The 23,807-nt window shown below is 38.2% G+C and overlaps 1 long non-coding RNA gene across 1 annotated transcript; it reads left to right on the forward strand.

Moving 5' to 3' along the window:
- The first annotated feature begins 3,949 nt into the window (after positions 1-3,949).
- On the forward strand, positions 3,950-19,649 carry LOC310899252. The gene is made up of 3 exons (XR_014584108.1): positions 3,950-6,256; positions 8,904-8,971; positions 19,633-19,649. It is a non-coding gene; the product is annotated as an uncharacterized lncRNA (long non-coding RNA).
- Positions 19,650-23,807: the final 4,158 nt, after the last annotated feature.

Consider the following 23,807-nt stretch of genomic DNA (forward strand, 5'->3'; position numbering starts at 1 on the left):
TTTGACATTTCCCCGAGCTCATGTTCATCCTCTCTTTCATGGTTGTTTTTATTAAAAAAAAAAAAAAAAAGTATGTATTTTACACTGAACAATGTTCTGAATTAATGTAGCCTAAAAGATATTGTGAGTAGAATCAGTCACAATGATTGAAACTCTTGTTGGGTTGACTTCCTTCCTTCCTTCCTTCCTTCCTTCCTTCCTTCCTTCCTTCCTTCCTTCCTTCCTTCCTTCCTTCCTTCCTTCCTTCCTTCCTTCCTTCCTTCCTTCCTTCCGTGGATCAGATGCAAGCTCTCTTCCATGGTTTTGGACAATATTTTTAGCTGTTTGTGAAAAAGAATCAGTAATTTAAGGAAGGGATCTAGCGTCATCCTCAAGAAACTAGGAGGAAAAAAAGCCCAAGCCCAAGAGGTAATGTGGTAGAGTTTCCATAAGATCGATTGCATTTGATGTGAACTGGCTGTGCACATCCCTGAGAAGAACACCCAACACCATGGACTGCTATGATAAGTATCTTTTTGAGTAAGTACATAGGTGACCGTAACGTTTCCTCCTCTGGGCAGCTGCCACAATCCAAAAATGGAGTTAGCTTTGCTAAGGGTCATCTAAAACAAGCTGTCTGCTGCCAATATACAAGGCTCATTCAGTGCACCCCCCAAGGAAGTTCTTGTCCTGGAGCTTGTTTGGGGATGGCTGTGTTCAGGGGAGCATGGAAACGAGGTGGAAGCTCTGTGCGCTCTTCCTTGAGCAGAGAGAGGAGTCCTCGCAGAGAACAATAGCCCTCGATCATTGAAACCCCATCTCCCTGCACCTGCGAGAGTAAAACTGGCTTGAGATGCTCTTTTAAAGTTGCTTTTAATGTTTCTGGAGCAACTCTGTAGAAATCATGTAGGAAAATGAAACTCTTGTTGCCTTCAGTTGCAAAGGGAAGAAGCAGGAAGAATTATTTATAACATTATCTAATTCGGGGTTATTTACTATGGCAATTGTTTCTGGGAGTTCAAAGTCATTTTAGTTATTTTATATTTATTTATATATTCTTCTCTAGCAAAACCTGCAGAGATAAAAATGGCTCTTGCTGCGCTGGCGCAGTGGCAACCACTGCAAAGCAAAGTGCTCCCCCGAGATGTGAAACTCAGCAGTTTCCCACTGAGTGCTGGAGCAGCTGTGGAAGAAGGAAGAATAAAAGGTGATATGAGTTAGATTTATGCTGATGTATGAGGTGAGCGTAGATTTTTTGCTTAGAAGTTGCTAGAAGGTCATGGTATTTTACCAACTGAGATTTATACATTTGAAAATGAACCTCCAAATGGGAATGTGTCCAAAGTCTAATAAAGCAGGGCTATGCTCATACACTGACCTTGGCAAGCCTGCAGGTAAGTTCCACAACTTCTACCACCTTATAAACACTAAGATGGGTTATATAGAAAAAACTATAGAGGCTCTATTTAGAGACTTATGGTAGCAAGTAGGCAGAAAAACTTCAAAACCACCAATTTAATTTATTGAAGGTCTCAACAGGAACATATAGGAAAAAATTCTGTCTTCCACTGCAAATATTCCCCCAGCAACCCAATCTACCAGCCAAGAGTACCCAGAATTGAAGGGGGGAAAGAAAACCATGTTAGACCTGCTCAGTAATACCACTAAACAAAACTCAAAGGATGAACATGAACCTGGTTTTGTGTTTTATCTGCTTAGCTCAGCAAAGAAGCACACAGCTGAGAAGTTTTCCTAGCTGTACTTTACCATTGATGTAATTGTATATCACAACTATTGTACACAAAACAAGAGAACATGCACTGTGGTTTAGGCACTTTTTTTTTTTTTTTAAATTCTCCAGACTGTGTCTGGATTTCATAAAGGTTCTTAAAACCACCTTTTGTGGTTCTAAGTCAGAAAAACAAGTGAGATCAAGAAGTTTTTCCTAGTTTCAAGTAAAATGCATGTGATGCCATTTTAAGTTTCAGGATCTCTGCTTCCAGAGAGGCAAAGTGTGCCAGAAAAAATGCAGGCTAGAAGAATCTGGACCACTCCAGGGTGTAAATTAGAGCAAGGCCTTCCCTCCAGCGTCTTTCCAACCTGTTGGTGCAGCAGGGCACCACGGCTCTGCCTGCACTGGCTCCTGGCCACTCCTGAACTCTAGGAATGCCTAGAGGCCAAATCATGCTGCCTCTGCTCTGCTGGAGCAGTATAAAGAGGCCGCAGTGGGTGATGGGAGTATTTGCATGTATAATTCCAGAAATGACAGGAATCACCATCTTCACACTCATTTGTAATAATTTTGTATTAAATCATTATTAGGTTCTTCACTGGATTGTTTTTAGGAGTGTATTTTTTTCTTGTGTTACCTAGCCAGGATCAGAAGAAATCCAAATAATATTTTACGGTAGTCAGACAAAAATATTGTTTCAAATTTTAGTAACAAATCTTATGATATGTAGGGTTTTTAGATTTTGTAATTCCGAGATGAACCTATAACTCTGATATATTTCAATATGAAAAGGGGCTCTTCTAAATGGCCAGGAGCTGGTAACGGATCTGTTGTGTTTGCATGCAGCCTTCTGCTGTAATATGCCTTAGGAGCTACCCCTTTCATGGCCTTTCAAGTTCTATTTGCCCAAGAGATGTATAATACTTTATAATACTTTAGCATGAATAAGAGGTAGAGTAAAAAATATGATATGAATAAGTACGTGTGTTCTTTGTAGCTGACGGCATGTTCCGCCTCAGTGGATCTACTGAAGAGCTGAGGTTATGAATATGGCCTCAGCTGCAATATAGCTGTAATATTTGTTACCTTAAATAACTGCTATAATTTATTTATAATTTTTTCCTTATTGCATTTCTAAAAGTTATTTTTTTGTTATATCTTTAACAAAATAAAATGTACAAGAGGTTGCTGTTTAGTTTTGAAGTCTATCTTGCGTAGTTCCAAGAAACTGGATCATACTTCAGGGCTGAGTTTAGTTTGTAGGAGTGTAGTTCACTACACAAAACTGATCTGAGTTGTGGAGTCCTGCCAGTACTACTCATAAAGCGGACTCTCACCTAACATAAACTTTTTAGGGCTTATCCTACATCTGTGGTTCGAGATTTGTGGAACACACAGACCATGTGCTAGGGGATGTATGGAACTCCCAGCTGGTTTCATTAATGTAGGTTTCCATTTGTGTGTTGGAGACCTACTTTTGTCCATGTTGAACAACATTTTTGCAAAGATTTTGGCTCTTCTAGCACAGTCTTTGAAATAGTGGAATTTATCCTTGATTACATTAATAGAAATATGTATATATATGTGTGTGTGTATATACATATATATATATAAATTTTTTTTGAGAGAGAGTCATATTTTTGCTCTTATAAAGGAAGCATCATTCACCAGATCCCTCTCCCCAATTAGAAGGACTGGTCTTACAGTTCCATGAAACAGTTTCTGGCATGGCAACTAGGAACCTTTTTCATTTAAATGTATTTGCCCTCTCATGAAATCAGGGTTGTTCCTGGACTCCACCTTTGTTTAAAAGAAAAGAAAAGAAACTCTGCCAATGTTTTTTCTTTTTTTTTTTTTTTTAATTTATTTATTTTTAATAATCCAGCTTTGAGTAAGAGGTCTTACCTTACTCTAGTGCTGAATCCTCCTGAATACATCCACTTTGTGTTTTGGGACTCAGACCTCCACTCAAATGAAAATTTGTTATTTGTCCAAACTGTGTGACTGTAAACCCATAAATTGGTGTGGCCTTAATTAAGCTTCAGTGCATGCCAGATGAGGCATTTTGGGAATATGATACGTGTCAGTACAGATCTGAGTTTGTCCCTCTCTAGAGAGAGGACCTGCCAGGTGCACTGCAATCACAGCTCTCCTGTGGTGCTGTCATATGGTTCATGTCAGGCAGATAAGGTGAAGCCAGGGTCCTCCTAGAAGGAAGCCAGTGAGGTGGCTGGGATGTTTAAGCAACATGTGACATAGCAGACCTCACACTACTGAGGATGCAGTGCCCTGAACAACATATTGGCCATTTGGGTACTTAAAAACAGCTGAAGCTGTGTTTTAGGTTTTAGTAAATTCTTACATACATGCCTTCCTAATGTGCAACACAAACAAAACCTTTTTAACCAGCAGGACTGTTTCATGAAATGCACTCTAGAGGGAACTGAAGGCTATAATTCTATGTTTGTTTCACTTTTAGTGATTTATTTAATTTCTACATCCTCTCTGCTATAATTTTATTTTTTTATACTAAATTAGATGTATAAAAGATATAGTTTTTGTCTTTCCCTATATTGCAATATTGGAGAAGCACACATTATTTCCACTCTTTATTATCATTACCTCATTATTAATATGCAAGACTATTTGCACATTATTTCAACTCACTTCCACAAAATCCTTTAGTCTTTGGTACTAAATTTTCTGTATCTGTTCTTATATTCTCATCCTAATGTATTTAAAGCAGTGAGGCCTACCATATTGTCAACAGTTGTTTTTGTTGGTCAGTTTGAATGTACTCCTATAATACATTTACAAAGGTGCAGCAATTTTGAACTGTGTGGCTCACCATATCATATGCAATACAGAACAGTACATATCAACATTTCTGGAGATACTTTTCCTGTAGATATCCATTGTGCTTATGGTTCATTAAATATACAAACCCCACATCTTTAGACTGAACATCTGGGGCCTTGAAGGTGTAAAAACAACCCACTGACGTCATTCTTCACATCAGTTTCCTCACTTATCCATGATACCATACAAAAACCTTTAGACATGTTTGGTTATATTGTATACAAAATTACAGTTTTACCTTGGGAGACAGATGCTCTAAACCTATTGCTCATACCTTTGGAGATCAGGAAAATAATTCTACCTGCTCTTGAAGGACATATCTGTATTAGAAATTTAGTGTCCTGGAGGAGTCTATTTGGTATAGAGAGCCACTTTTCTGAAGGTAACGTAAGGAATAAGAGTTGTGCTGTGAACTCAAACTCAGCAGTCTGCAATGGGTGAGTGTATCTTCTTATATTGCTTGTACCATACCTGCAGAACAGTCATATATGTAATCAACTTTTCAAACAAATTTTAAAAGCTTTAGTGGGAGATAATTAATTCACTATTAATGAACAGTTGCAATGACTGTGAGAGGGTGGACTGAAAAACTGTCAGCGTCTGTAAATGAAGTAGAGGATATCTTGGCAAAGCCATTTGACAACCTGCAACAGTTATTTCTTGGGAGTAAAAAAATATTTTTCATATCTTCATGTATTTGAAATGCCACATTAGCTACTCTTAATCTTTCTGACATTTTTTTTTTTTTTTTGGGAGGGGGGAGATTGATTAGGAAGATGACTTTTTAGGTGTGTAGGTGGTACTTTATGAAGTAAAAATAGTGAGGCAGGTTGAAGCTGTGGATGTGTCAGAAAGTTCAGCCCCCTGACTGGGAAGCTGCTACTCAAACTTTATAAAGAGGATCTTTTTTCCTGTCCTGACCCCTCTCCCCAAGTCACATTGGTCAGTTCTTCAGTCAGCATATCCTTGAATGTTTATAGCTCTGCTTTAAAGGTGGAATTCATCCTGAAGATGATAATCCTTCATCATGTAAAATGACCATAGTGTAATAAGATCTTCTTGCAGGGTGCAAATGTGTTATTAGGTGTCAGTCTGCAGGCTCGGGTCATCCACCAGCTGTTATACTGCACAGGTTGTATTTTTTTGCAACATTTGGTGGAACATTTCAGGACTGCGGGATTATCTGAACCAGATGTGAAAAGCCATCTCCCTGACACAAGTGTGCAATTAGTCATAAGTGATTATCCATGACCCCTTGTGTGCAAGGGGAGGGAAACTTAGGGTTAACTGCTGTCTGCACCTTAGCTGAAGAGGGCTATAAAAGTTCCTCTTTTTTACTTGTTAGAGTTCAGCCAGTTTTCTGCTTGTTCTTGCTTTTCAGATTTTCAGGGACATGTAAACCAGGAGAAACCTAGAAATCTGAGCCCAGCTTGGAAAACTGTAGCAGAAAGTCATTGGGAAATTGAGACCTGAATCCCAGTTGTTCTGCACGTTTCTGTCATTTGCAGTTGCAACACCAGTGTAATATTGCATCTTCTCACCAGTGAAGGCGCTGGATTTGCCTACCAGCCCAAAGGCAAGAGAAAAATAAAGGACCTCTCTCTCGCTAAATAACCCTTCTCTTCTGTATGGATTAGGAGTTAATTTTAAGTTACCTCTGCCACCAACAGCTCTAGTGCCATGACAGTAAGTATGAGACTTTCATGGGGCTTTATCTGTCAGCGTCAACACTCTGGTTCTTCTGGAAACCAACAAGCAGTCAGCACAGTTTCTAGACCACTGCTGGAATACCATTTCTCATGGCTAATATACTACTTTAAAGGAGGCCAACTCAGTTTCTGGACAGCTCTAAGTGGCAGCTGTATCTCTGTGCATGCGTAGGGCTCCTAGTACAGTAGGCTACCTATATCTGCTGAGCTGTATGTTTGCTCATATCATAGTAACCCAATTACACGGTTGTGATGGCATTAGGAACTGTGTGAAGCTTTTTATTATTTAGGACCTAATGAAAATTTGAAATGCCTTGGGCAAGCTGCATGTAACTTATGCTCTTTGGCTGATTAATGATTTTCCTTTGTACCACTGGGGTTCATCTTCACCTCCCCAGTGTGACACTCACACCTACTTTCTCTTAGTTATGGCTGTAGGCTACAAGCTGATCAGATTTCTACATTTATCTGTGAAAGGGTCACAGCTCAGCCACAGTGAAAGAAGAAAAAAAAAAAAAGGTAGCTGGTGCTACATAAATTTTGAGCAGCAGGTGGAGATATAAGCCCCCACAGGTTGCATGCTTGTCAGAGGAGATAGGTGCAGTCAGTCAAAGATGACTAATTCAAATTGTTTGCTAGCTACTTTCTTCCCTTCAGCCAAAATTGGCTCAGATTTACCAACACTGAGCCCATGTCTCTAATGCAGGTCATGAACAGCTTACTGAGGCTGAAAGGATGTGGAGGAATGGGGCAATATGAACTGCTTTCTGACAACATTACAAGAAAGCAGAGCTGCTCTCTGAGTCTTTCAGGGAACCTATGTCCAGTGGTCTCAAGACAAAGCGTGTCTCACATGAAAGCCTCAGCACTAAGCACATTTTCCCATGACTGCTTTTGGAAAAGGAAAAGACCTCCACAATTTTGCTGTGGTTGGTAACCTAGCTAACAGCTCTGTAGCTCTCAGAGCAAATACCAGCCAAAGCACTCAACCTTCACCCACAGCCATGAGACGTGCCAACAGAACAGATCATAGCTCCTGCCCTGCTCAGGTTATAAACGGACAATAGTACATGTAGGATTCAGCCCTGTGAGAGTTGTATCATCACAGCTACGTCTGTGGACAGTGGAAATTTGAACTGTCTGAACAAAGTGATGGTTTCTTAAGCATAGTGCCTTTGTGGGAAACCAAGAGTCTGCCTTCCCTCAATGAGGTATTTAAAAGCTTCACCAGCCTAACTCTTCTTCCATCAGTTCTAACTCTTTACCCATCAGAGTGGGGGTATAAACCACAGTTTGGCCAATAAAGTCTTCCAGGCAGTTTTGGGTTCCCAGTGCTCACCAGGCTCAGACAAAGAAGCTTTGGTGTTTGTTCCCTGGAGAAAATTTAATCTCTTCAAAAATGGTCGGTTATTTCTGAATCTGCAAGATTGTAAATAAGAAGAAACATCTAAGTTCAGATTTAAGCCTTTCACCATCTTTCTTGAAGGCTTTTTTTTCCCCCCTCAAGCGCTTACCATCAAGGCTGGGCTGCATGAAACACATTTACTTCTGAGTTTTCAAGCACTGCCTGCACTGTAAAATTTAATGGACATCAAGGGAAGAATATTTGTTGGTCAAACAACAATTTTTCAAGATTTATAGTTTCTATCACTCCTGGTTGTGACCTTACCCTCTATCCTAGCCACCTCTCTCAGCATGCAACTGAATTTTTCCAGTTTCATGGTACACTTGAAGTCCTTCAGAATTCAGCATACATACAGAGTCCTGACAAAGCATTGAGTGTTCACCCAAATGTTCAGATAAATATTAGACCCTCCATAAGGAGAAAAAAAAATCAAAACAAAGCAAAACAACCTTTGGAGGTAAGGTCAACTCCATCCAATGCTTCCTTGTCAGCTGTGACAGCTCTGTCCTGTGTGTAGCCCTTAATCCTTGTCTGCAGCCAAACATCTCTGGGTACACCCTGAGCAGAGGACAGGCGAGGGATGGTGACATCTGCATGTGGACCCACTCCTCAGGCAGAAAGTAAGATGTTGTTCCAGAAATGAGGGATTAGCATGAGTGAAAGAGAGCTCTGACTGTAATTTCCCTTTGGCAGCTTAGATGCACACTTAGCTTTGAATTGGTGAGCAGGTCCGTGGCAGCAAAACAGCCCGTTCACCTCCTCGCAGCGCGATACGTGCTGGAGCTTTGCGGGATCAGCACTCTTGTTTGGATTTCTGAACTCCTGCCAGATCAGGGCATTTAGTTTGGACCATAAGAGAAATAGAAGCTGTTCACAAGGCTTGGGTCCAAATTTCCACACCATTTGCTGTCTTTGGAGATCAGTGTGGAGGTTTGGTACTCGTAAAAGTAGAGGGGAAAGAAAGGAGCATTTAATAAAGAAATGAAATGTGAACAGGAAACATAAAGAATGAATGCAAAGGGTGTCCACCCATGTTCTTGGGAACCCATGTTCTTTAGTAACACTACACAGAGAAAAAGGACAGATGAGGGACAATGGAAGATAAAAAACAATGTAAAATGCAGCCAGTTTTCAATGGTATAGTGGAAGTAACTAAGCCTTGATTCATCTGGAGTTAAAAATTATCACTGAAGCCTTCTTTGGCAATTTCTGGCTGTAGGTGCTGGAGACTGGAAGAGGGAAAGGGAGTGTGGCAGCTGTGAGACGCTGGTCTTGCACCAAGACAAGGTGAGCTGCGAAAAGTCTCTTCCGTAAGGACAGCTCTAAAGTTCCCAGTTTGAGTCTTTTGTGTGTCTGGTTGGATAAAATATGAATATTCCTGATGTAAAGAACACACTTGGGTGATGGGGCTGATTTCTCTAAACATGAGACATTGGTAATGAGCATTGTCATGATTAATTAAAATTGGAAATTGGAGAATTAGCAAGAAATGCAATATAGTAATGTTTAACTGGAGAAAGTATTATCTCTGTTACCCTTTCAAATCAAGCTGCAGAAAATTGCTATCAGATGGAATTACCATGTCCATTAATTTAATTGGAAAATAACTTTAAGAAGAAAGGTCTGGTGCTTCATAATAAAGATGGTGTAAATTTTACAGTAGTTCTTCACAGCCAAGAAAAGAAAAAAGATTAATGGAAACACCTATGTTTCATTGCATAAATGCCGAATCAGGAGCACAGTCATGGGTTTCCTTCTGAACACCACTTCCTTACTTGGATTGATTTTCTCTGTCTTTCCAAAAAAGCTATGAATGTGCTTCAAAATTTAAAGTTGCCAATGTAGCAGCAAGAGGTTTAAATATCATTAAAGTCCTCTTAATTCAATAGAACAAGTAATATTATGTGCTGTCAAACCACAGAAAGTAAATGATGACTGAATCACCTGGCACTGTGTCTTTAACACAAGACCTTCTACTTCTGAATGTGTGGGGTGGTTTTATTTTCCTGTCTTGGGGCTGCTGCTTCTCTGTTGCCCTCTCTTCCATGTGAATTCATTTTCCGTTCTGTTTTTTTGTTGTTTGGGTAGGTGCAGTAATGGCATTCCCAGGGCAGAGCTGGGAAGCACTGGCTTCCTTTCTGGAATACGAAAGCAGAAGCTATTCCGAAGCTGAAAAGCTGATTTTGCAGAGAACCCTGCATTTGGGGCAAATTTTCATGAAGCTAAACATTATATGCTACCACATACACTTCTTCCAAAGAACAAGAAGAAATATATATTAAATTTTCTGAGCTTTAATCCTTGGTATTAGATTATTTATTTGTTTTAGGCAATGAGGGATGTTATTTGATCTTTTGCTCACTGACACTTGTCTTGCAGTCTACTCTGCAGATGTACTGGGAAAAGATTATGTTCCTTCATCTCCCAAATAAGCTCTTTGTTTGTTTGTCATAGCTTTTGTACAGCTTTCAAGCCGGAGTTTCTGTGTGGGCTTAAGTAAATTTCTGTTCTCCTTGAAGCTAAACAATACAGTAACCTCCTTAAAGGAATCGAGCTATGACAACACCACCTTTTTCTTGTGTACCAGTTAATCCACAAGATATTTAGGACTGTGGTAGCTGAGTTGATACACCTTTGGAAGACAGAAAAAATAACTTGAGGAAAGGTTAAATTTGTATAAATTTATGTAAAATACTGAAATCATAGGATCATAGATTATGGATTAATTTATGCACAAGAAAAAGGTGGTCATAGCTTGATTCTTTTAAGGCGGTTACTGTATTGTTTAGCTTCAAGGAGAAGGTAATAGGACTTTAAAACTAAAGGACAATCTAAATAAGACTTTAAAAGTGTTCTTTGCAATTTCTTGATACATGAAAACTATGTGGCTCTCTCAAAGCTGTAGGTCTTGAAAAATAACGTTTCCCTTCTCTGTTGAAAGTTTTTATTGTTTTCCCTTAACTCTTCTTCATCTTTAACTCATTAATCCTTCTACACTTCCCTGAGGAAAGAGAGTATTACTACTATTTTATATGTAGAGAGCTGAGGCAGAGAGATATTAAGGGTTGGGCTTATAAGGGAGTTTTGTGGCGTAAATCCTCCAATTATGCTGATATCTATGGGACTTGGATGCCTGTATCCACAAATGCCTGGGGACTTTTGTGATCTGAGCAGAAACTTTTTGGCCAAGAAAACACTGGGGGCCTTGGTCAGGCAGGAAATTGAAGCTGTGATCACACAGAGATGCTAGGTAGTTTTCTAGCCATGGCGTAGCATTTCTTTCTGCCCCTCTCTCCACTTTTGCTTCCCACCTTCCAGTCCTCACAGGTGTTTGCTCATAGTGTGCCTACATCATGATGTTGTATGAGCAGGGTGTGATCATTTAACTTGGTGTACATTCAGGGCAGCTCTAGCTCAGATTCTAGTCTTTGCAAACAGGCATTGCTAGCAGGCACCCAACATTCAATTTGTGCTGAAATTAAGGTAAGAGACTGAGAGTAATACAGCAGCATAAACTGTGGTACAAGTTCCAATAGGTTGACTACTGCTGAGCTACTGATACTTGACAGCCACTGATACTTGGAGCTTTGAGTAGTCAGCCCTCTTACTGTCCAAAACATGTAAGATATGTCACATAGTTAGATGCTGTTTGAAAACATTTTTATTTTTTTTAATTCCCTTTTCAAGCTTTCCTTCATCTCCACATTCTGTAGCTGAAAGTTGCCGGTTGTATTAGGAGCTTTTATTCCTTTGCTCTGACAGATTGTCAACTTAAAAATTGCATAAATTCTACAATCCCTTGATTCTTTGCAAGGGAAAACACAGGAAAGATGATATTTTGGATTAGAAATCCCAATTGAAGTATCACCATTTCATTGTTTACTTAGATTAAGCTAAAAACATTTGTCATTAGGAACGCAAGAGGTAATTTCCTGCCAGAACACCCAAACCTTTGACATTTTTCCTTCAAAAATCCTTAAATGTGTGATAGAGTATCAAAGCCTTTTCCCTACCATCATCAGCAAAGGTCAATGGTTTCTGACAGATGCATATTAGGCCTGACTTAATTATGACTGAGTGCCACACTGTTTTATAACATCTGTTATCCAGTGACTAAAAAGTGTCTATAATTCTATTTTTTTAAGGCACTAGCAGATGAAAATGGCAATTTCAGTTGGGAAATTTGAACTGGCAGAAGAAAAAAAAGTCTTTTTTTTTTCTTTTTTTTTTTTCCTGGAATATTTCTAGTAATTGCTATAATTTTGGAGCAACGCAAACTTCAAAAATTCCCACACGTGGCCTTGACAAGGTCAGCAAGGCCTCAGTAACTTTTATGTTTCCTGCATGATCCCTGCAGGTTAAAGAGAGGGCCTCACTGAAAGGAGACCAGCCTGCAAAATAAAAGTTTTCCTATACCTCTGAGGAGCAGCTGCTCTTGGACCGCTATGACCATGCTCCAACAAGCTAATTTTCACAATTCAAGCAAAAATCTACCTGCTGGATCATTAAAATGTCACACGGTTCAGGTCACGTAAACAGTTTCACAAATAAATATCGCTGCCTGAGCTCCAGCATTCAGGAGAAGAGGCCAAGTATAACTGTCCTGCTTGGGCACAGCTTGCAGTTGCTTCATGTTGTGGTGTGTCAAGTGTAGGTTGCTGTTCACCATTGCAGCACTCGAGTATCTTTCATATGAAAGAAATAGTAACCATCAAGATGGTAGTAAACTTCATGGAGTCCTTGTCTTTTTTTAAGAAAAAAAATGTTTGTGTTAAAGTTGTGGCTTTAATTATTTATTTGTAGATTCTACTCATTACTCCGTTAGGAGAGCTTTAGTTTCAAATGAAGACACTGCCATGTGAGGGCACATTAGGCACATTAGAACCAAAGTCGCAACCTTTCAGCAGATTTTTCATGGTCTGTGACAGTTGTGGTTTATATTTCAAGCAGCGTCATGCAAAGCACTGTTGTCTGAGAACTGCTCAGGACAGAGTCTGCAGCCTTGGATTTCTCTGAACTTGCAGCTAGGAACCCTTATGAGATCACATTTTACTTCACTGGTCTTCTAGGGAAATTTGTCTGAGCTTTCTCTCTGTATGCCTGAATTGCTAAAATTTGTGATTGTTAAGCTACATACACAGAATCCCAATCTAGAAACAATAATAGGATCTGAGGCTTTGCACATTTCAAGATCTGGGAGATGGAAACTTTTCTGTTGAATATAAATGAGTATTTATTACTCAGCAAATCACAAGTAATTTTTCTATGTGGCAAGTTCTGGAGCTAGCAACTAATAGAGTGACATATGAGGGAAATTACAGGCCATTTTAGAACTGCTGCACAATTCATCAGGTCTTGCTTCATTTGTCATGCATGTACAAAAGCTGCTATACATTATTATGCCCTTGCTATACTGCACTACAGTACCTTAGGTGGGGATGGCTTTGATTATTTCCTTTTCCTGATGGGCAAATATTGAGCTGCTACTTAGCTTGAACAGTTTTCTTATTCATACAGATCTCTCAGTAGCTCTAGCTGGTAGAATGAAGTATTAGGTAGTTTAATACAAAATAAAAGGGAATGGAGCTTAATGAAGTAGCTAAAGGGGATGAAGAGATTAAGATTCAGTACTGACTAGAGAGTTTTTCAATTTTCTGCGTGATCTTAAAGCATACCAGAACTGGTAGCTTGTTTGTTTATTAATGCACTGTATGATTATTGCTAGTACATTATAAACATTAACTTCTATTGTTATTTACAGTTGTTATTTACAACAACAAAAATTATTATTTCTTTATTGAAGTTTAGCTGTAGGCATCTGATAAAATTACAAAGAGCAACCAGTATGCTGGGTACTAAGTGGTTTTGCCCAAATGTCCGATGAAAAGAAGAAACTGTCAAAGGAGGGGAGACTGTAGGTCTTGTTTCTGTATCTGTTAATGTCATTGTTTACTGCAACAACACCAGCTGAGGTTGGATCTCACTGGAAAGCTAGAACCATTAATCTCTGCTGTTTGGAATGGGATATACTACTGGGGGGAGGAAGGGGAGAAAAAAAAAGACAGAAATCCCTGAAAAATGGAGAACAATTCCTTTTGATTTTTTTTTATTATTCTTCATTATGCAAACAGTTCCATAATTCACCACTTTTTTTTTTACATTTATGCATTGTCTGTACTGAAATAAGGGTCTGTTATGTTAATGAGGGGATGGAGTAGATTTCCGTTTGTTTATTTTTTCTGTTGTTTGAGACATGGAAAGGGCTGAAGGTCATGCACGTGGCAGAAGTCTCTAACCCCTGCCTGCAGGAGCTACTGGTAAAATCATTCAGGCAGGGTGAGATGCAGACCCCAAGTTGCCACTGGATGTTGGTGGGTCCTGATCCACTTGAAGCCCAAGTCAATATCCTTACCCACTGAAATGGAGTTGGAGACTTTAGATGTGGGCTGTTGTTAATGATTTCTTTCATCCATTCTTTTCTCTTGTTTACACTTCTGTACATTTTTGTTTCTATTGGCAGTGTTGAAGAGCTGATTTTCAGCCTGACTGTTTTTGTTCAGGAAACTAGTATCTACGAGTGGGATAAGAGTGAAAGAATACATTATGTTACAGGTGGCATGGGCTATGTATGTCAGGCCTCTATTCTTTGGACCAGGGTCATAAGCGAGGTTGTAGATTAATTGTGTAACAAGGTGTCAGAAAATATTCCACAAATAAACAGAACATGGTTAACTCAACACTTTGAATTTATAGAAAGTCTAAATTAGATCCTTAAAACAACATGATTATTGCTAAGTTCTAGCCTGAAGCTAAACTGGGGTTCTCCTGTGAATGAAGGAGCTCCCAACTGGCAGAAACTTAAAAGGTAACTTAATATGCTGCACTACCAGAAATATAACAGACTGCTTATTGGGACATGTTTAAAAAAGAGAATGTATAATAGTTTTCTGATCTCACTGATACGTATTTCTACAAATAACACCAGAGACAAGTGAAATCTGTTTTATGGTTCGCAAGAAATCAACTGGACGAAACCCGAGTTTCAGTTTGAGCAGTTCTACATATACAGAGGACTCCCAGCAGAATCTTTAAAAATAAGCATATGTTTCCCCAATGACATCATATTTTTGTTATCTGCATTGTACCACAGTATTTTTTTTCAAATAAGAGACAAGGAGAGCTACAGAAAAGCTAGACACCATAACATTTCAGTTTAGTTCTGTTTATTCCTACTACTACATTTAAAATATTTTGATTAAGTAATGATGTAGTTAAAAAGCAGGAATGGTGAGTACTTCCAGGGCTGAAAAATGTAAAATAGTGCAGAAATTGGACTTAATCCTAATTTTCCCTACAGACTATACAGAAGAGATCCATATATCACCTCTCTGAAGCTAGTATAGCTTCAGAGAGGGTAACAAATAGAGATTAATCTTCTATTTCTTTTAGTTTATTTAGTTCAGTTAAATTTTTAGCTTTATTTTTAGTTCTTTTGATGGAACACTAGGGTTGCTTCTGCTGAACTAGTAGGCTATGTGGGATGAGAAAATAGTATACAGAATATAGAAACTATGCAGTAACTAGTGTAATTCATGTGCAATAGCAAATATGTAATTCTAGGTTTTAATGCTCATATCTGAAATTAAAGTCTGTATTTTGTGACACCATTACTGAGGATTTTGTTTCTGCAATGTGTCCAGGTTTATTAGAGATATCTGTGTTAAGCATATGTGAAATGGGAAGGTTTCTCCATCATGAGCTGAATCTGACTGTTCTATTGCTGATAGGCAGGAGCAGATCCTTTATTTTAAGATGTGTGCTGTTTCTAATAAAAATCTGTGTGAAAATCTGTGAATGAAATTTGGTATCAGTGACTAAACCACAGGTTCTCATCTGTTTTACCTTTTCTCTCTCAATTGGCAAAAGGGTGTATTGGATTATTCAATTGCAAAATTTAATAAAAGAATGAAAACTGTTAGACACATGAATACAAAAGTGCCAGTAGCTATTTCTTCTGGCATGGAACATGGAGTGCCTTTCTAAGCTGCTTTTAAAAGGACACAGGAAGGATATAGTGGCACTAAATACACTTAAGAAGAGATACACCCATTACGTGGAGCACAATGAAACCTTGCTTTGAGGTTATCTGAGAGTATGCTGGTATAGAGAGATATACAGAAATGCTGTCTTGAGCCCTGCAGACTCCTATGAGCCAGCATTGTTTGTGACATGCACAAGTGCAAACAGCATTGCTGAATGTAGAGGTACAGCATAAAACATCTGTGTCTGACTGTATATCAGTCAAAGATACTGGCTTTTGTTTGTAAGACTATTCAACTGCTTTAGCTCAAGCAAATCAGCACAATGTCCCTGTTTTCAATGTGGTTATACTGACCTTGTGCCAATTAAGACCCTAGAAGATGAATTTCATGGAAAATGGCAATTCATGATTGCATTGGCCTAATTTTATCCCCTGTGTATGTTAACTATTATTACCAAATTTCTTGTGCATCAGGTTAATTTTTTATACTTGAGTATCTAAATCATCTGCCTTGTCCTAGGCAGAACTTATACAAATTTCAACATCCATCCCAGTAAATCAGCTCAAAAATGAATATTTAGAAGACACAAGAAACATTTCCAGAGACAGATTTGCATTTGGGATCAAAGGGTTTAAAAGGGTTCAAAGATGCTCCCCCAGGTGCTGCATGGGGGAGAAATACCCAAGATTTTGAGAATATTTCCATTGACTTTAGTACATTGCATCTTTGCTTTTCTATCAACCTGTGTAAAAGGAAAACCCAAGTAAGTACAACAGGAACTGCGAGTGCAATTTAATGTCAGAATTTTCCTGGTATGAGCTCAGCTCTTGCTGTTATAGAGGTAACAAGGAAAAACAGAGACACAGAGAGACAGAACAAACCTTAAACCAGTGATCACTGCTGTCTTCATGATTCAGTCCAGGCCATCCACGAGCATAACGCCGTATTTCCATCCTCTGCTTTCACTGGAAGTTGTGCTTGGCATGACTGCACTCTTCAGAGCATTTGGACAAATAAATAACATCCCTCTTCATTATTTATTTGCTTTCAAATTTTAATCAGTATTTGTGTAATCAGTAGTAATTTACTACATTCCTATTCAAAGAGATTGGCACAGTGTTTATATATAATCACCCAATGTAGCTGTTTTATTTAAGTACTGGGTTTTAAATACACATAAATTTAGCAATTATCACTGGAACAAATTTTAGACTTTGAAGTGAATTATACCAGGAGGAGTTTTCTGTAGTTGAAATTGGAAAAACAAACAAAAAAAGGCTTCACTTGCCCAGCTGAGGAATCTGACTGTGACTTTTATGCACATGCACTAAGTGTTTTATTTTTGGGTGCAAATTGTATAAAACCTAAGGAAAGCTTTCAAGTAACAAAATGCAGGGCTTCCCTCAGCCACACGTCAGTGCCTTGTTTGGCTTGTGAGGTTGCAAAATCTGCTTTTCCCTTTGACTGTTTTTGCTTCCACTTAAAACAGCTAAACCAAATATTGAATAAAGTACTGATAGTATTTTAGCCTTGTTTTCTGCTCTAGGCTTAGCAGGTGTGGGCATCTCTGCCTGTAGGATCTGAGTCTGTTTGTTAAATGTGCCTAACCCAGTTCACAAGGGTAGGGCTATTCACCTGAGCTAGGGGTGATGTGAATGATTTCCCCAATGCTCTGTACCAGAGCAGCTCAGGGATATGTCTTTATACTGTGGTTGGTTAGAGCTGGGAATAAAGTGCCAAAGTCAGCAGCTGAAATAAGTAGAGTAAATCAAGTTAAGAGGGAACAGGACAACATTTTGGAAAAGGAGGGAATATGGGGTAAAACCATTTCCTAGAAGTTCAGGGTTAAGATGATGAGATATAAATTGATTGGTATTTCCTAGGTTTATAAGGGCAGGCCCTGGCGGATGACATCATCATCTGCTGGCTCTTCGTGTTTCTGAGTACCCACTTGGGCTGCCAGGATGCTGCAGATCCTGCTCTCACTTTGAAAGCCACAGGAATTTTATCTGACCAATCTATGCAGGGTCAGACCCATGGCAACATTTTTAAAAAAAAGCTTATCATGGTTCTAAGTCATCTGTGCTGATGGTCATGGGCTACATTCATGCAGAAACCAACCCTATGAATGTGCTTCTTCAGGCTTTGCAGGTACGTGAGCTTGCAGCAATTTAACTACCTCAGTTTAATGTGAATTCCTCAGTGGGCATTCACATTTCTGATCAAGTGGCTTATTACTGGTTAGGTTCACTGTGTTCCCAACTGGCTCGAAGCTGCCTAGAAATAAGACAGATTTTCACCAAGGTAAGTCATTTATTCTAAATTATCCTGGTTAAAGCATCACCTTCAGTTGAAGTTGTGCAGTCTGTAAAACATTTAAGTGATGAATATTTAACAGATCTAGGAAAACATGTATTTTTCTTCCCAGTGAGAATTTTAAGGCCATATAATATAAAGATGGAACATTCAAAAAGAGGTTGATGTGGTCCCAGCATAACTGTGAGGGCTGTAGAAGTGCACCATATTGTGTGAAACAAGGTCCTAAAGTTTAATTATGAGGACAATTCCTTCTATTGCTGCACCATCTTTATTCATGAGGTGTCTGCTCCTTGGCATTTTATTCAGCAGTGTTTTGGTAGTAAGGAAGATTTCTACCTGAGGAGACAGAGGTGGTTGGAAGCAGGCAACCCTCCGAAGTCCCAATGTCCTTTCTTGGCCCTTGGGGAAACAAGGGTAAAAGGGTAGTTAATAAAAGAGCTAGGTTATCTCCTACCAAGAACCTAATTAGAGGACATAGAAAGTTGCAGTAAAGAAAAAGTATTTCACAGCTTTCAGGAGTGAACAAGTCTGGTGGGCTGAAGATTCAAGATCAGATAACAAGAGTTATGGGAAGTGAAATATTTTTCTACATACTTGTCCTTAAGCTCACCAAGAACACTGGAAATTCAGGCCCACAATGAATTAGTAGTTGCATTTTGTGATTCAGTGTTTTTGCAGGGCTCTGCTGTTCAGGCATTTTTAGGGGTCCTCAAAACTTCTACCAGTTTGGTTTCACTCTCTTAAAGAAAATTTGTTGTAAATTTAGAGGAACTATATTTGGTTATGGGGTTACTTTTTCTGAATGCCCTCACAGACGAAAACAGTAATATTCCAGGACTCGTTTCTGTTAGCTTTGGGGAAATAAGCACTTGTATCCCATCAGCTGACAGCTGTGACATGCACAAGAAAGAGACTGGAAAGTCTAAACATGCATCTGAAATGCTGCACAATCAATAGTACATATTGAGGTTATCAAAGCCTTTTCACATGATGTGTTTCATATTGCTTGTCACTGGCATGACGGTAATGGCTCCTAAGTGCTGCAAGAGGATTTACAATATTGTATGTGATTAAAATAGGAGATTGTGCTAAGAAATTGGTATGTATTTTCAGAATTATTTGGTACAGTTGGAAACAGCTGAAAGCATGACTGCCTTCAAATAACATGTTGCCAGAACTAACTGCTTTGATTTCTTAAGACTAGATGATGATTGTTTGATCATTTTATTAAAAAAAAAAAAAAAAAGAAAAAAAAAAGAAAAAAAAGGTCTAGGTGTCAAAGAGTTTCCTTATGTCTAAACAAGTGTTATTAACTTCAATTATGGCTGCCAGGTGGAGAACTGTGCACTTCTTTTACCATGTTTCAAAATATTTCATTTAGACAGTTTGGAAAAACATACATCCCTATTCATAACCCCTGTTACTGTTCTGATTTATAAGTTCTGCTCCACTGTAAATCATTCAAAATGAAAAAATTAAATTTTATGGCATCAAACTTATGTGGCATCGTGCCTGAGCAAAGGGCAGAAGGAATGTGATTCTTATACTGCCAATTACCATTGAACTTGATTTTTTTTTTCTTAACAGATGGCTGAGATACACATATAGAGAAAGGTAAAGTATACTTATTCTTTATTTGGACTTTGAATTAAAAATAAAACACCCTCTTCAATCGTTTTTTCAAGTTGTTTATAAAACTTTGACTCTTAAGTATTATTATTATTTTTTAAATTATACAAATATTTGCATCTAAAACAGAAAATTTTGGTTTCAGGCCATACACTTTAATTACTGTGGATGGTAAAATGTATCATTCATTTAGTCTCACAGGCTTTTTGGGAAAAAGGGGTCGCTCTGTGGGAAACGGCATCGGGAAATTATGAGATCTTATCATTTTTAAGTGGAGAGAGAATCCTGAAATATAATAAAAATGTGGCATGTGTTCTCTGATCAGTAAAAGATTTTGGATGAGGACATATGACATTGCATTTTTACAGATTCTGTACTTTTTTTTTTTTTATTCCCTAGTACACTTTATCGTTGGCAGCAAACATCAGTGACCTGGCATTATTCCTGGTTAGGAAGAGGCTCTTTTTTGGCAGAAGAAATTTCTGCTACAGTTCCTGAGGTTTTCCTGGAAGGCATGATGGCATTAGGGGCTTAACTATAACTTTAACTCACAACTACAGTGCAGGAACTGGTTTTAAACTATCTAGCTGAGGTAACTAGTAACATCAGTCTAGGAGCATCTGTTTCAGGACCTGTCAAGGGTATACTTTTCAGTCATTCGCAGATTTAAGAAGTCATGATTAAAAGCTTCACATGATGGAAACTCACTTTAGAAATGTGGAAATGGATATCTGATCATATCTCAGTCTTCTCCCCTGCCACAAAGTCTCTTGTTTTAATGAGTATCCCCTTGATTTACTTGGGAAATCTCTTCATCAGCTCATCCTGCTCCTTCCCTCAGCCTGGCCACATCCCCAAATGTATGGGAGCATCTGTGGTAGCTCCTCAGGACCTTACTGGCACATGACAATGTGTCAGGTCCTGAGGGAGGGTCTGCTTGTATTTTTGTCACCTAATGGGCACAGTCCTGGTCATGTAAGACATGGGAGCATGGCAAGGTCTCTTGCACCCTTCATTACTGTAGCAAAATGGTAAATAAGTATTTTAAGGAAACTTTGAGATGTACCTGATAGAATTCCTTCTTGGCTAATATAAAGTGTGAAAGGCAGCCCTTGGTGACAGTGCTGAAGATCCAAGCACCAGTAATCACGCTCTATCTTTCCATATGGACTGTGGACATTCTTTCAATGATGGTGAATATTTTGGCTTTAATATAAAACTGGATTGAATAAGGCAACCAAATGTTTTAGCTATATTCATATTATAAGACTGTGATTTTCTGGTCATTTGTAATTCCCTGTATTTCCTATGCTGTGTTAGTAGAGAAGTTTGCAACCATTTCTTTTACAGCATTTATGATTTTATCTCAATTTGATTACCTGATGGTTTCTCTGGAATCTCTGTTGAAACTTAATCTATAAAATGAAATGAATATTGAAATATCTAATCTCCATGTTGTAGGTAACAAAAACAATATAAATGTTAACAGCGTTTCCCTTAAATACAGAATCAAGCATATTAAGTACCTTGGGGTTAAGATTTTAACTTCCTTAGATTTATGGTAAGAATTAAAATAGCCTCTCTTGTTACATTTATAAACATAGAGCTCATTAGATGAAGGAAATTTCCTTTATAATTAATAGGTCACATTAATGTGATAAAAATGTCTATGATCTCCATAAATTTTATTCTTATTTTAAGCAGTTACCACATATAGTGTTTATCCTTCAAAACTTTCAATAGCACTTTTATATTCTCCAATTGAAATAATAAAAAGGGAAGAATGAAAAGAAGCGAATTAATCCTCCCCTGGGAAACAGGAAGACTAGCACGGCCAGATTTTAAGTCATAGCATTGGTTTGCAAACCTTAAATATTTTCCTCTCTCTTTCCATGATTTTAATGGAGAAATGAGTGTGTGTTGTGCTGAAGGATCTTGAAATTAAATGCAAAAATTGCCTTCCAGGAAACAACTTTGTGTAAGGGACCTGATAATTCCTTCTGCTCTGCATATCTCTGTTAGCCAGAACGGGTGACTCTGGAAGATGAAAGAAGAGTGTAATTTATTTTCAGAGATACTGATTATTGTAACAACATAGAATGGAGGAAAGGCAAAACTGGATGAGACTCAGGGACCGTGTAGCTTCTATTCTGATAGCAGCCAACCACAACTGTGATTCAAAAGCTCTGTTTTTCTGAAAACTTGGCCATATTAAATTATTTTTATTGATTCCAGGTCCAGTTTCATTTGGAGTCCATGCCAAGATTCATACTGGACATAAATAGAAGTCAAACCCTCTGTTGTCTAGGCAGCAATTCACAAGGTCTAAATCCAGAACATTCACAAATTGAGACAGAATTTGTTGGTGGTCTGCAGAAAGCAGACTGGTCAATCTGTGTGGGATTTATTTCTAGTTTCTAGCTGCTGTTGAATGTTTTTAGTCTATTTGCTGTGAAATGAAATAGTTCACTGGAGTTATAAAGTTATCTGGAAACAAGGGGCCAATCATACGTAAGATAAGAACTAAGAAGACAATAACCAGACCTGCAGTAAGAACTAAAACTGCTGTGGAAAAGCAATTTTGTTCAGAGAAGTGAATGAAGCAAAAGGCTAAAACTGCCATTGCAGAAGACTCAGCTGAAACAGCATGGAGACAGAATGGGTGAGGAAAGGGGGCGAAGATGTCTGTGATCTGTGGGAATGAGTGAATGCACGTGTATCTGTATAGCTGTGCAAGCAAGAGTGAGAGACTTGGAAAACAACAGGTGAGGGAATGATTGTATGGCTCATATTTTTCCAAAAGTGAAAAAAATCCCACCCTTATTGCAATTGAAAACTGTGGACATTCCTTCCAGTCAGAACTGGCTTTTTATCAAAAAACATTAATCTGGCTGAATTGGTATATTTTGGTGGAGAAATGAGACTGTCAATGAAATTTTATTTTGAAAAAATGTGAATGAAGTGTTGGGTCAGGAAGGTACAACTTCATTTTTCATTTAAAATGGCTCCTCTGGCTTTGAAGGTTGTTTACAATAGCAAATTGCATTTGAAATATATTAGCAAATCTAACTGCAGTTAAGTTTGGAACAATGGTTTTGGCTGGTCAAATTCACAGGACTTGACTGATAGGTTTTTTGAAGTCTGGCTTTTTATTGTGGTTGGAAATTTTTGAAAATATTGAAATTCCTCACATACCAGAAAATCAGTGTATATATATATTTAATCTGTATTCCTGATATTATTTTACTACTTCAGTAATTATTGTATCAACTGCAGAATAATTATTAATACACAAGGAGGTGACAGACTTCTCACCTGCCCTTCTAATAGTCCCTAGTAGTAGAAAATGCTGTAATAAGGTCTTCTGTTTCCTGAGCAGTCAGAACAAGAGTATGGATGAATGGAGGCAAGATGCAAGACTGATCTTTAGTCATGATTATGTTCATTCAAGTATAGCAAGAGGAAGCTGAATTTAAATTCTACTTTATCCCTCAATGTACCAACTCCTTGTAAAAGAATTTAGAAGTTGGGAAAGTACAATGTTACCAAACTGAAGAAAGGTTAGCACTGAGCCACAGTCCTTCTGATGATAAAACATATCATTGAAATAACTGTAATTTCTCTACTGATGCAAATGTTACATTATATCAGAGCATAGTGCCAAATTTTAACATGTAGTTTGTTTGCTTCATAAAATGCTTTACATACTATTGTACTTTGTAGGATGGAGTCTGAGAAAATCTCTCTCTCGGACATGACTATGATAGCAGTTCATTTGATAGAGGATAAATTATCCTAGCCCTGAAAAGGTAAAGAAAGAAGAGGTTTATTACAAGGTTTTCTCGTGGAGCATTGTCTAAAACATTTACTTGCAAAAGAGGCTAAATGAGCCTGGCCCTCTCCACACTCTAATGGCAGTGTGTTTTTAAAATGTTAAGGCAAGAAAAAGCAAGGCAGTAAAAATATTAGTCTATTATTTATTTCAATTTGGAGGATTAAAGCATGATATAAGAAGAAGTAATCCCTCGTTAATGACCATGATCTTAAATTTCTAGACTGATAGAAGCTAAATACATCTCAAACCCAGGGGATGACAACCTCATCAAAGCACGGACTCTGGACTGCTAGTGTAG

Source organism: Anser anser (assembly GCF_964211835.1).
Source record: "Anser anser genome assembly, chromosome: 4".
Classification (NCBI taxonomy): domain Eukaryota; kingdom Metazoa; phylum Chordata; class Aves; order Anseriformes; family Anatidae; genus Anser; species Anser anser.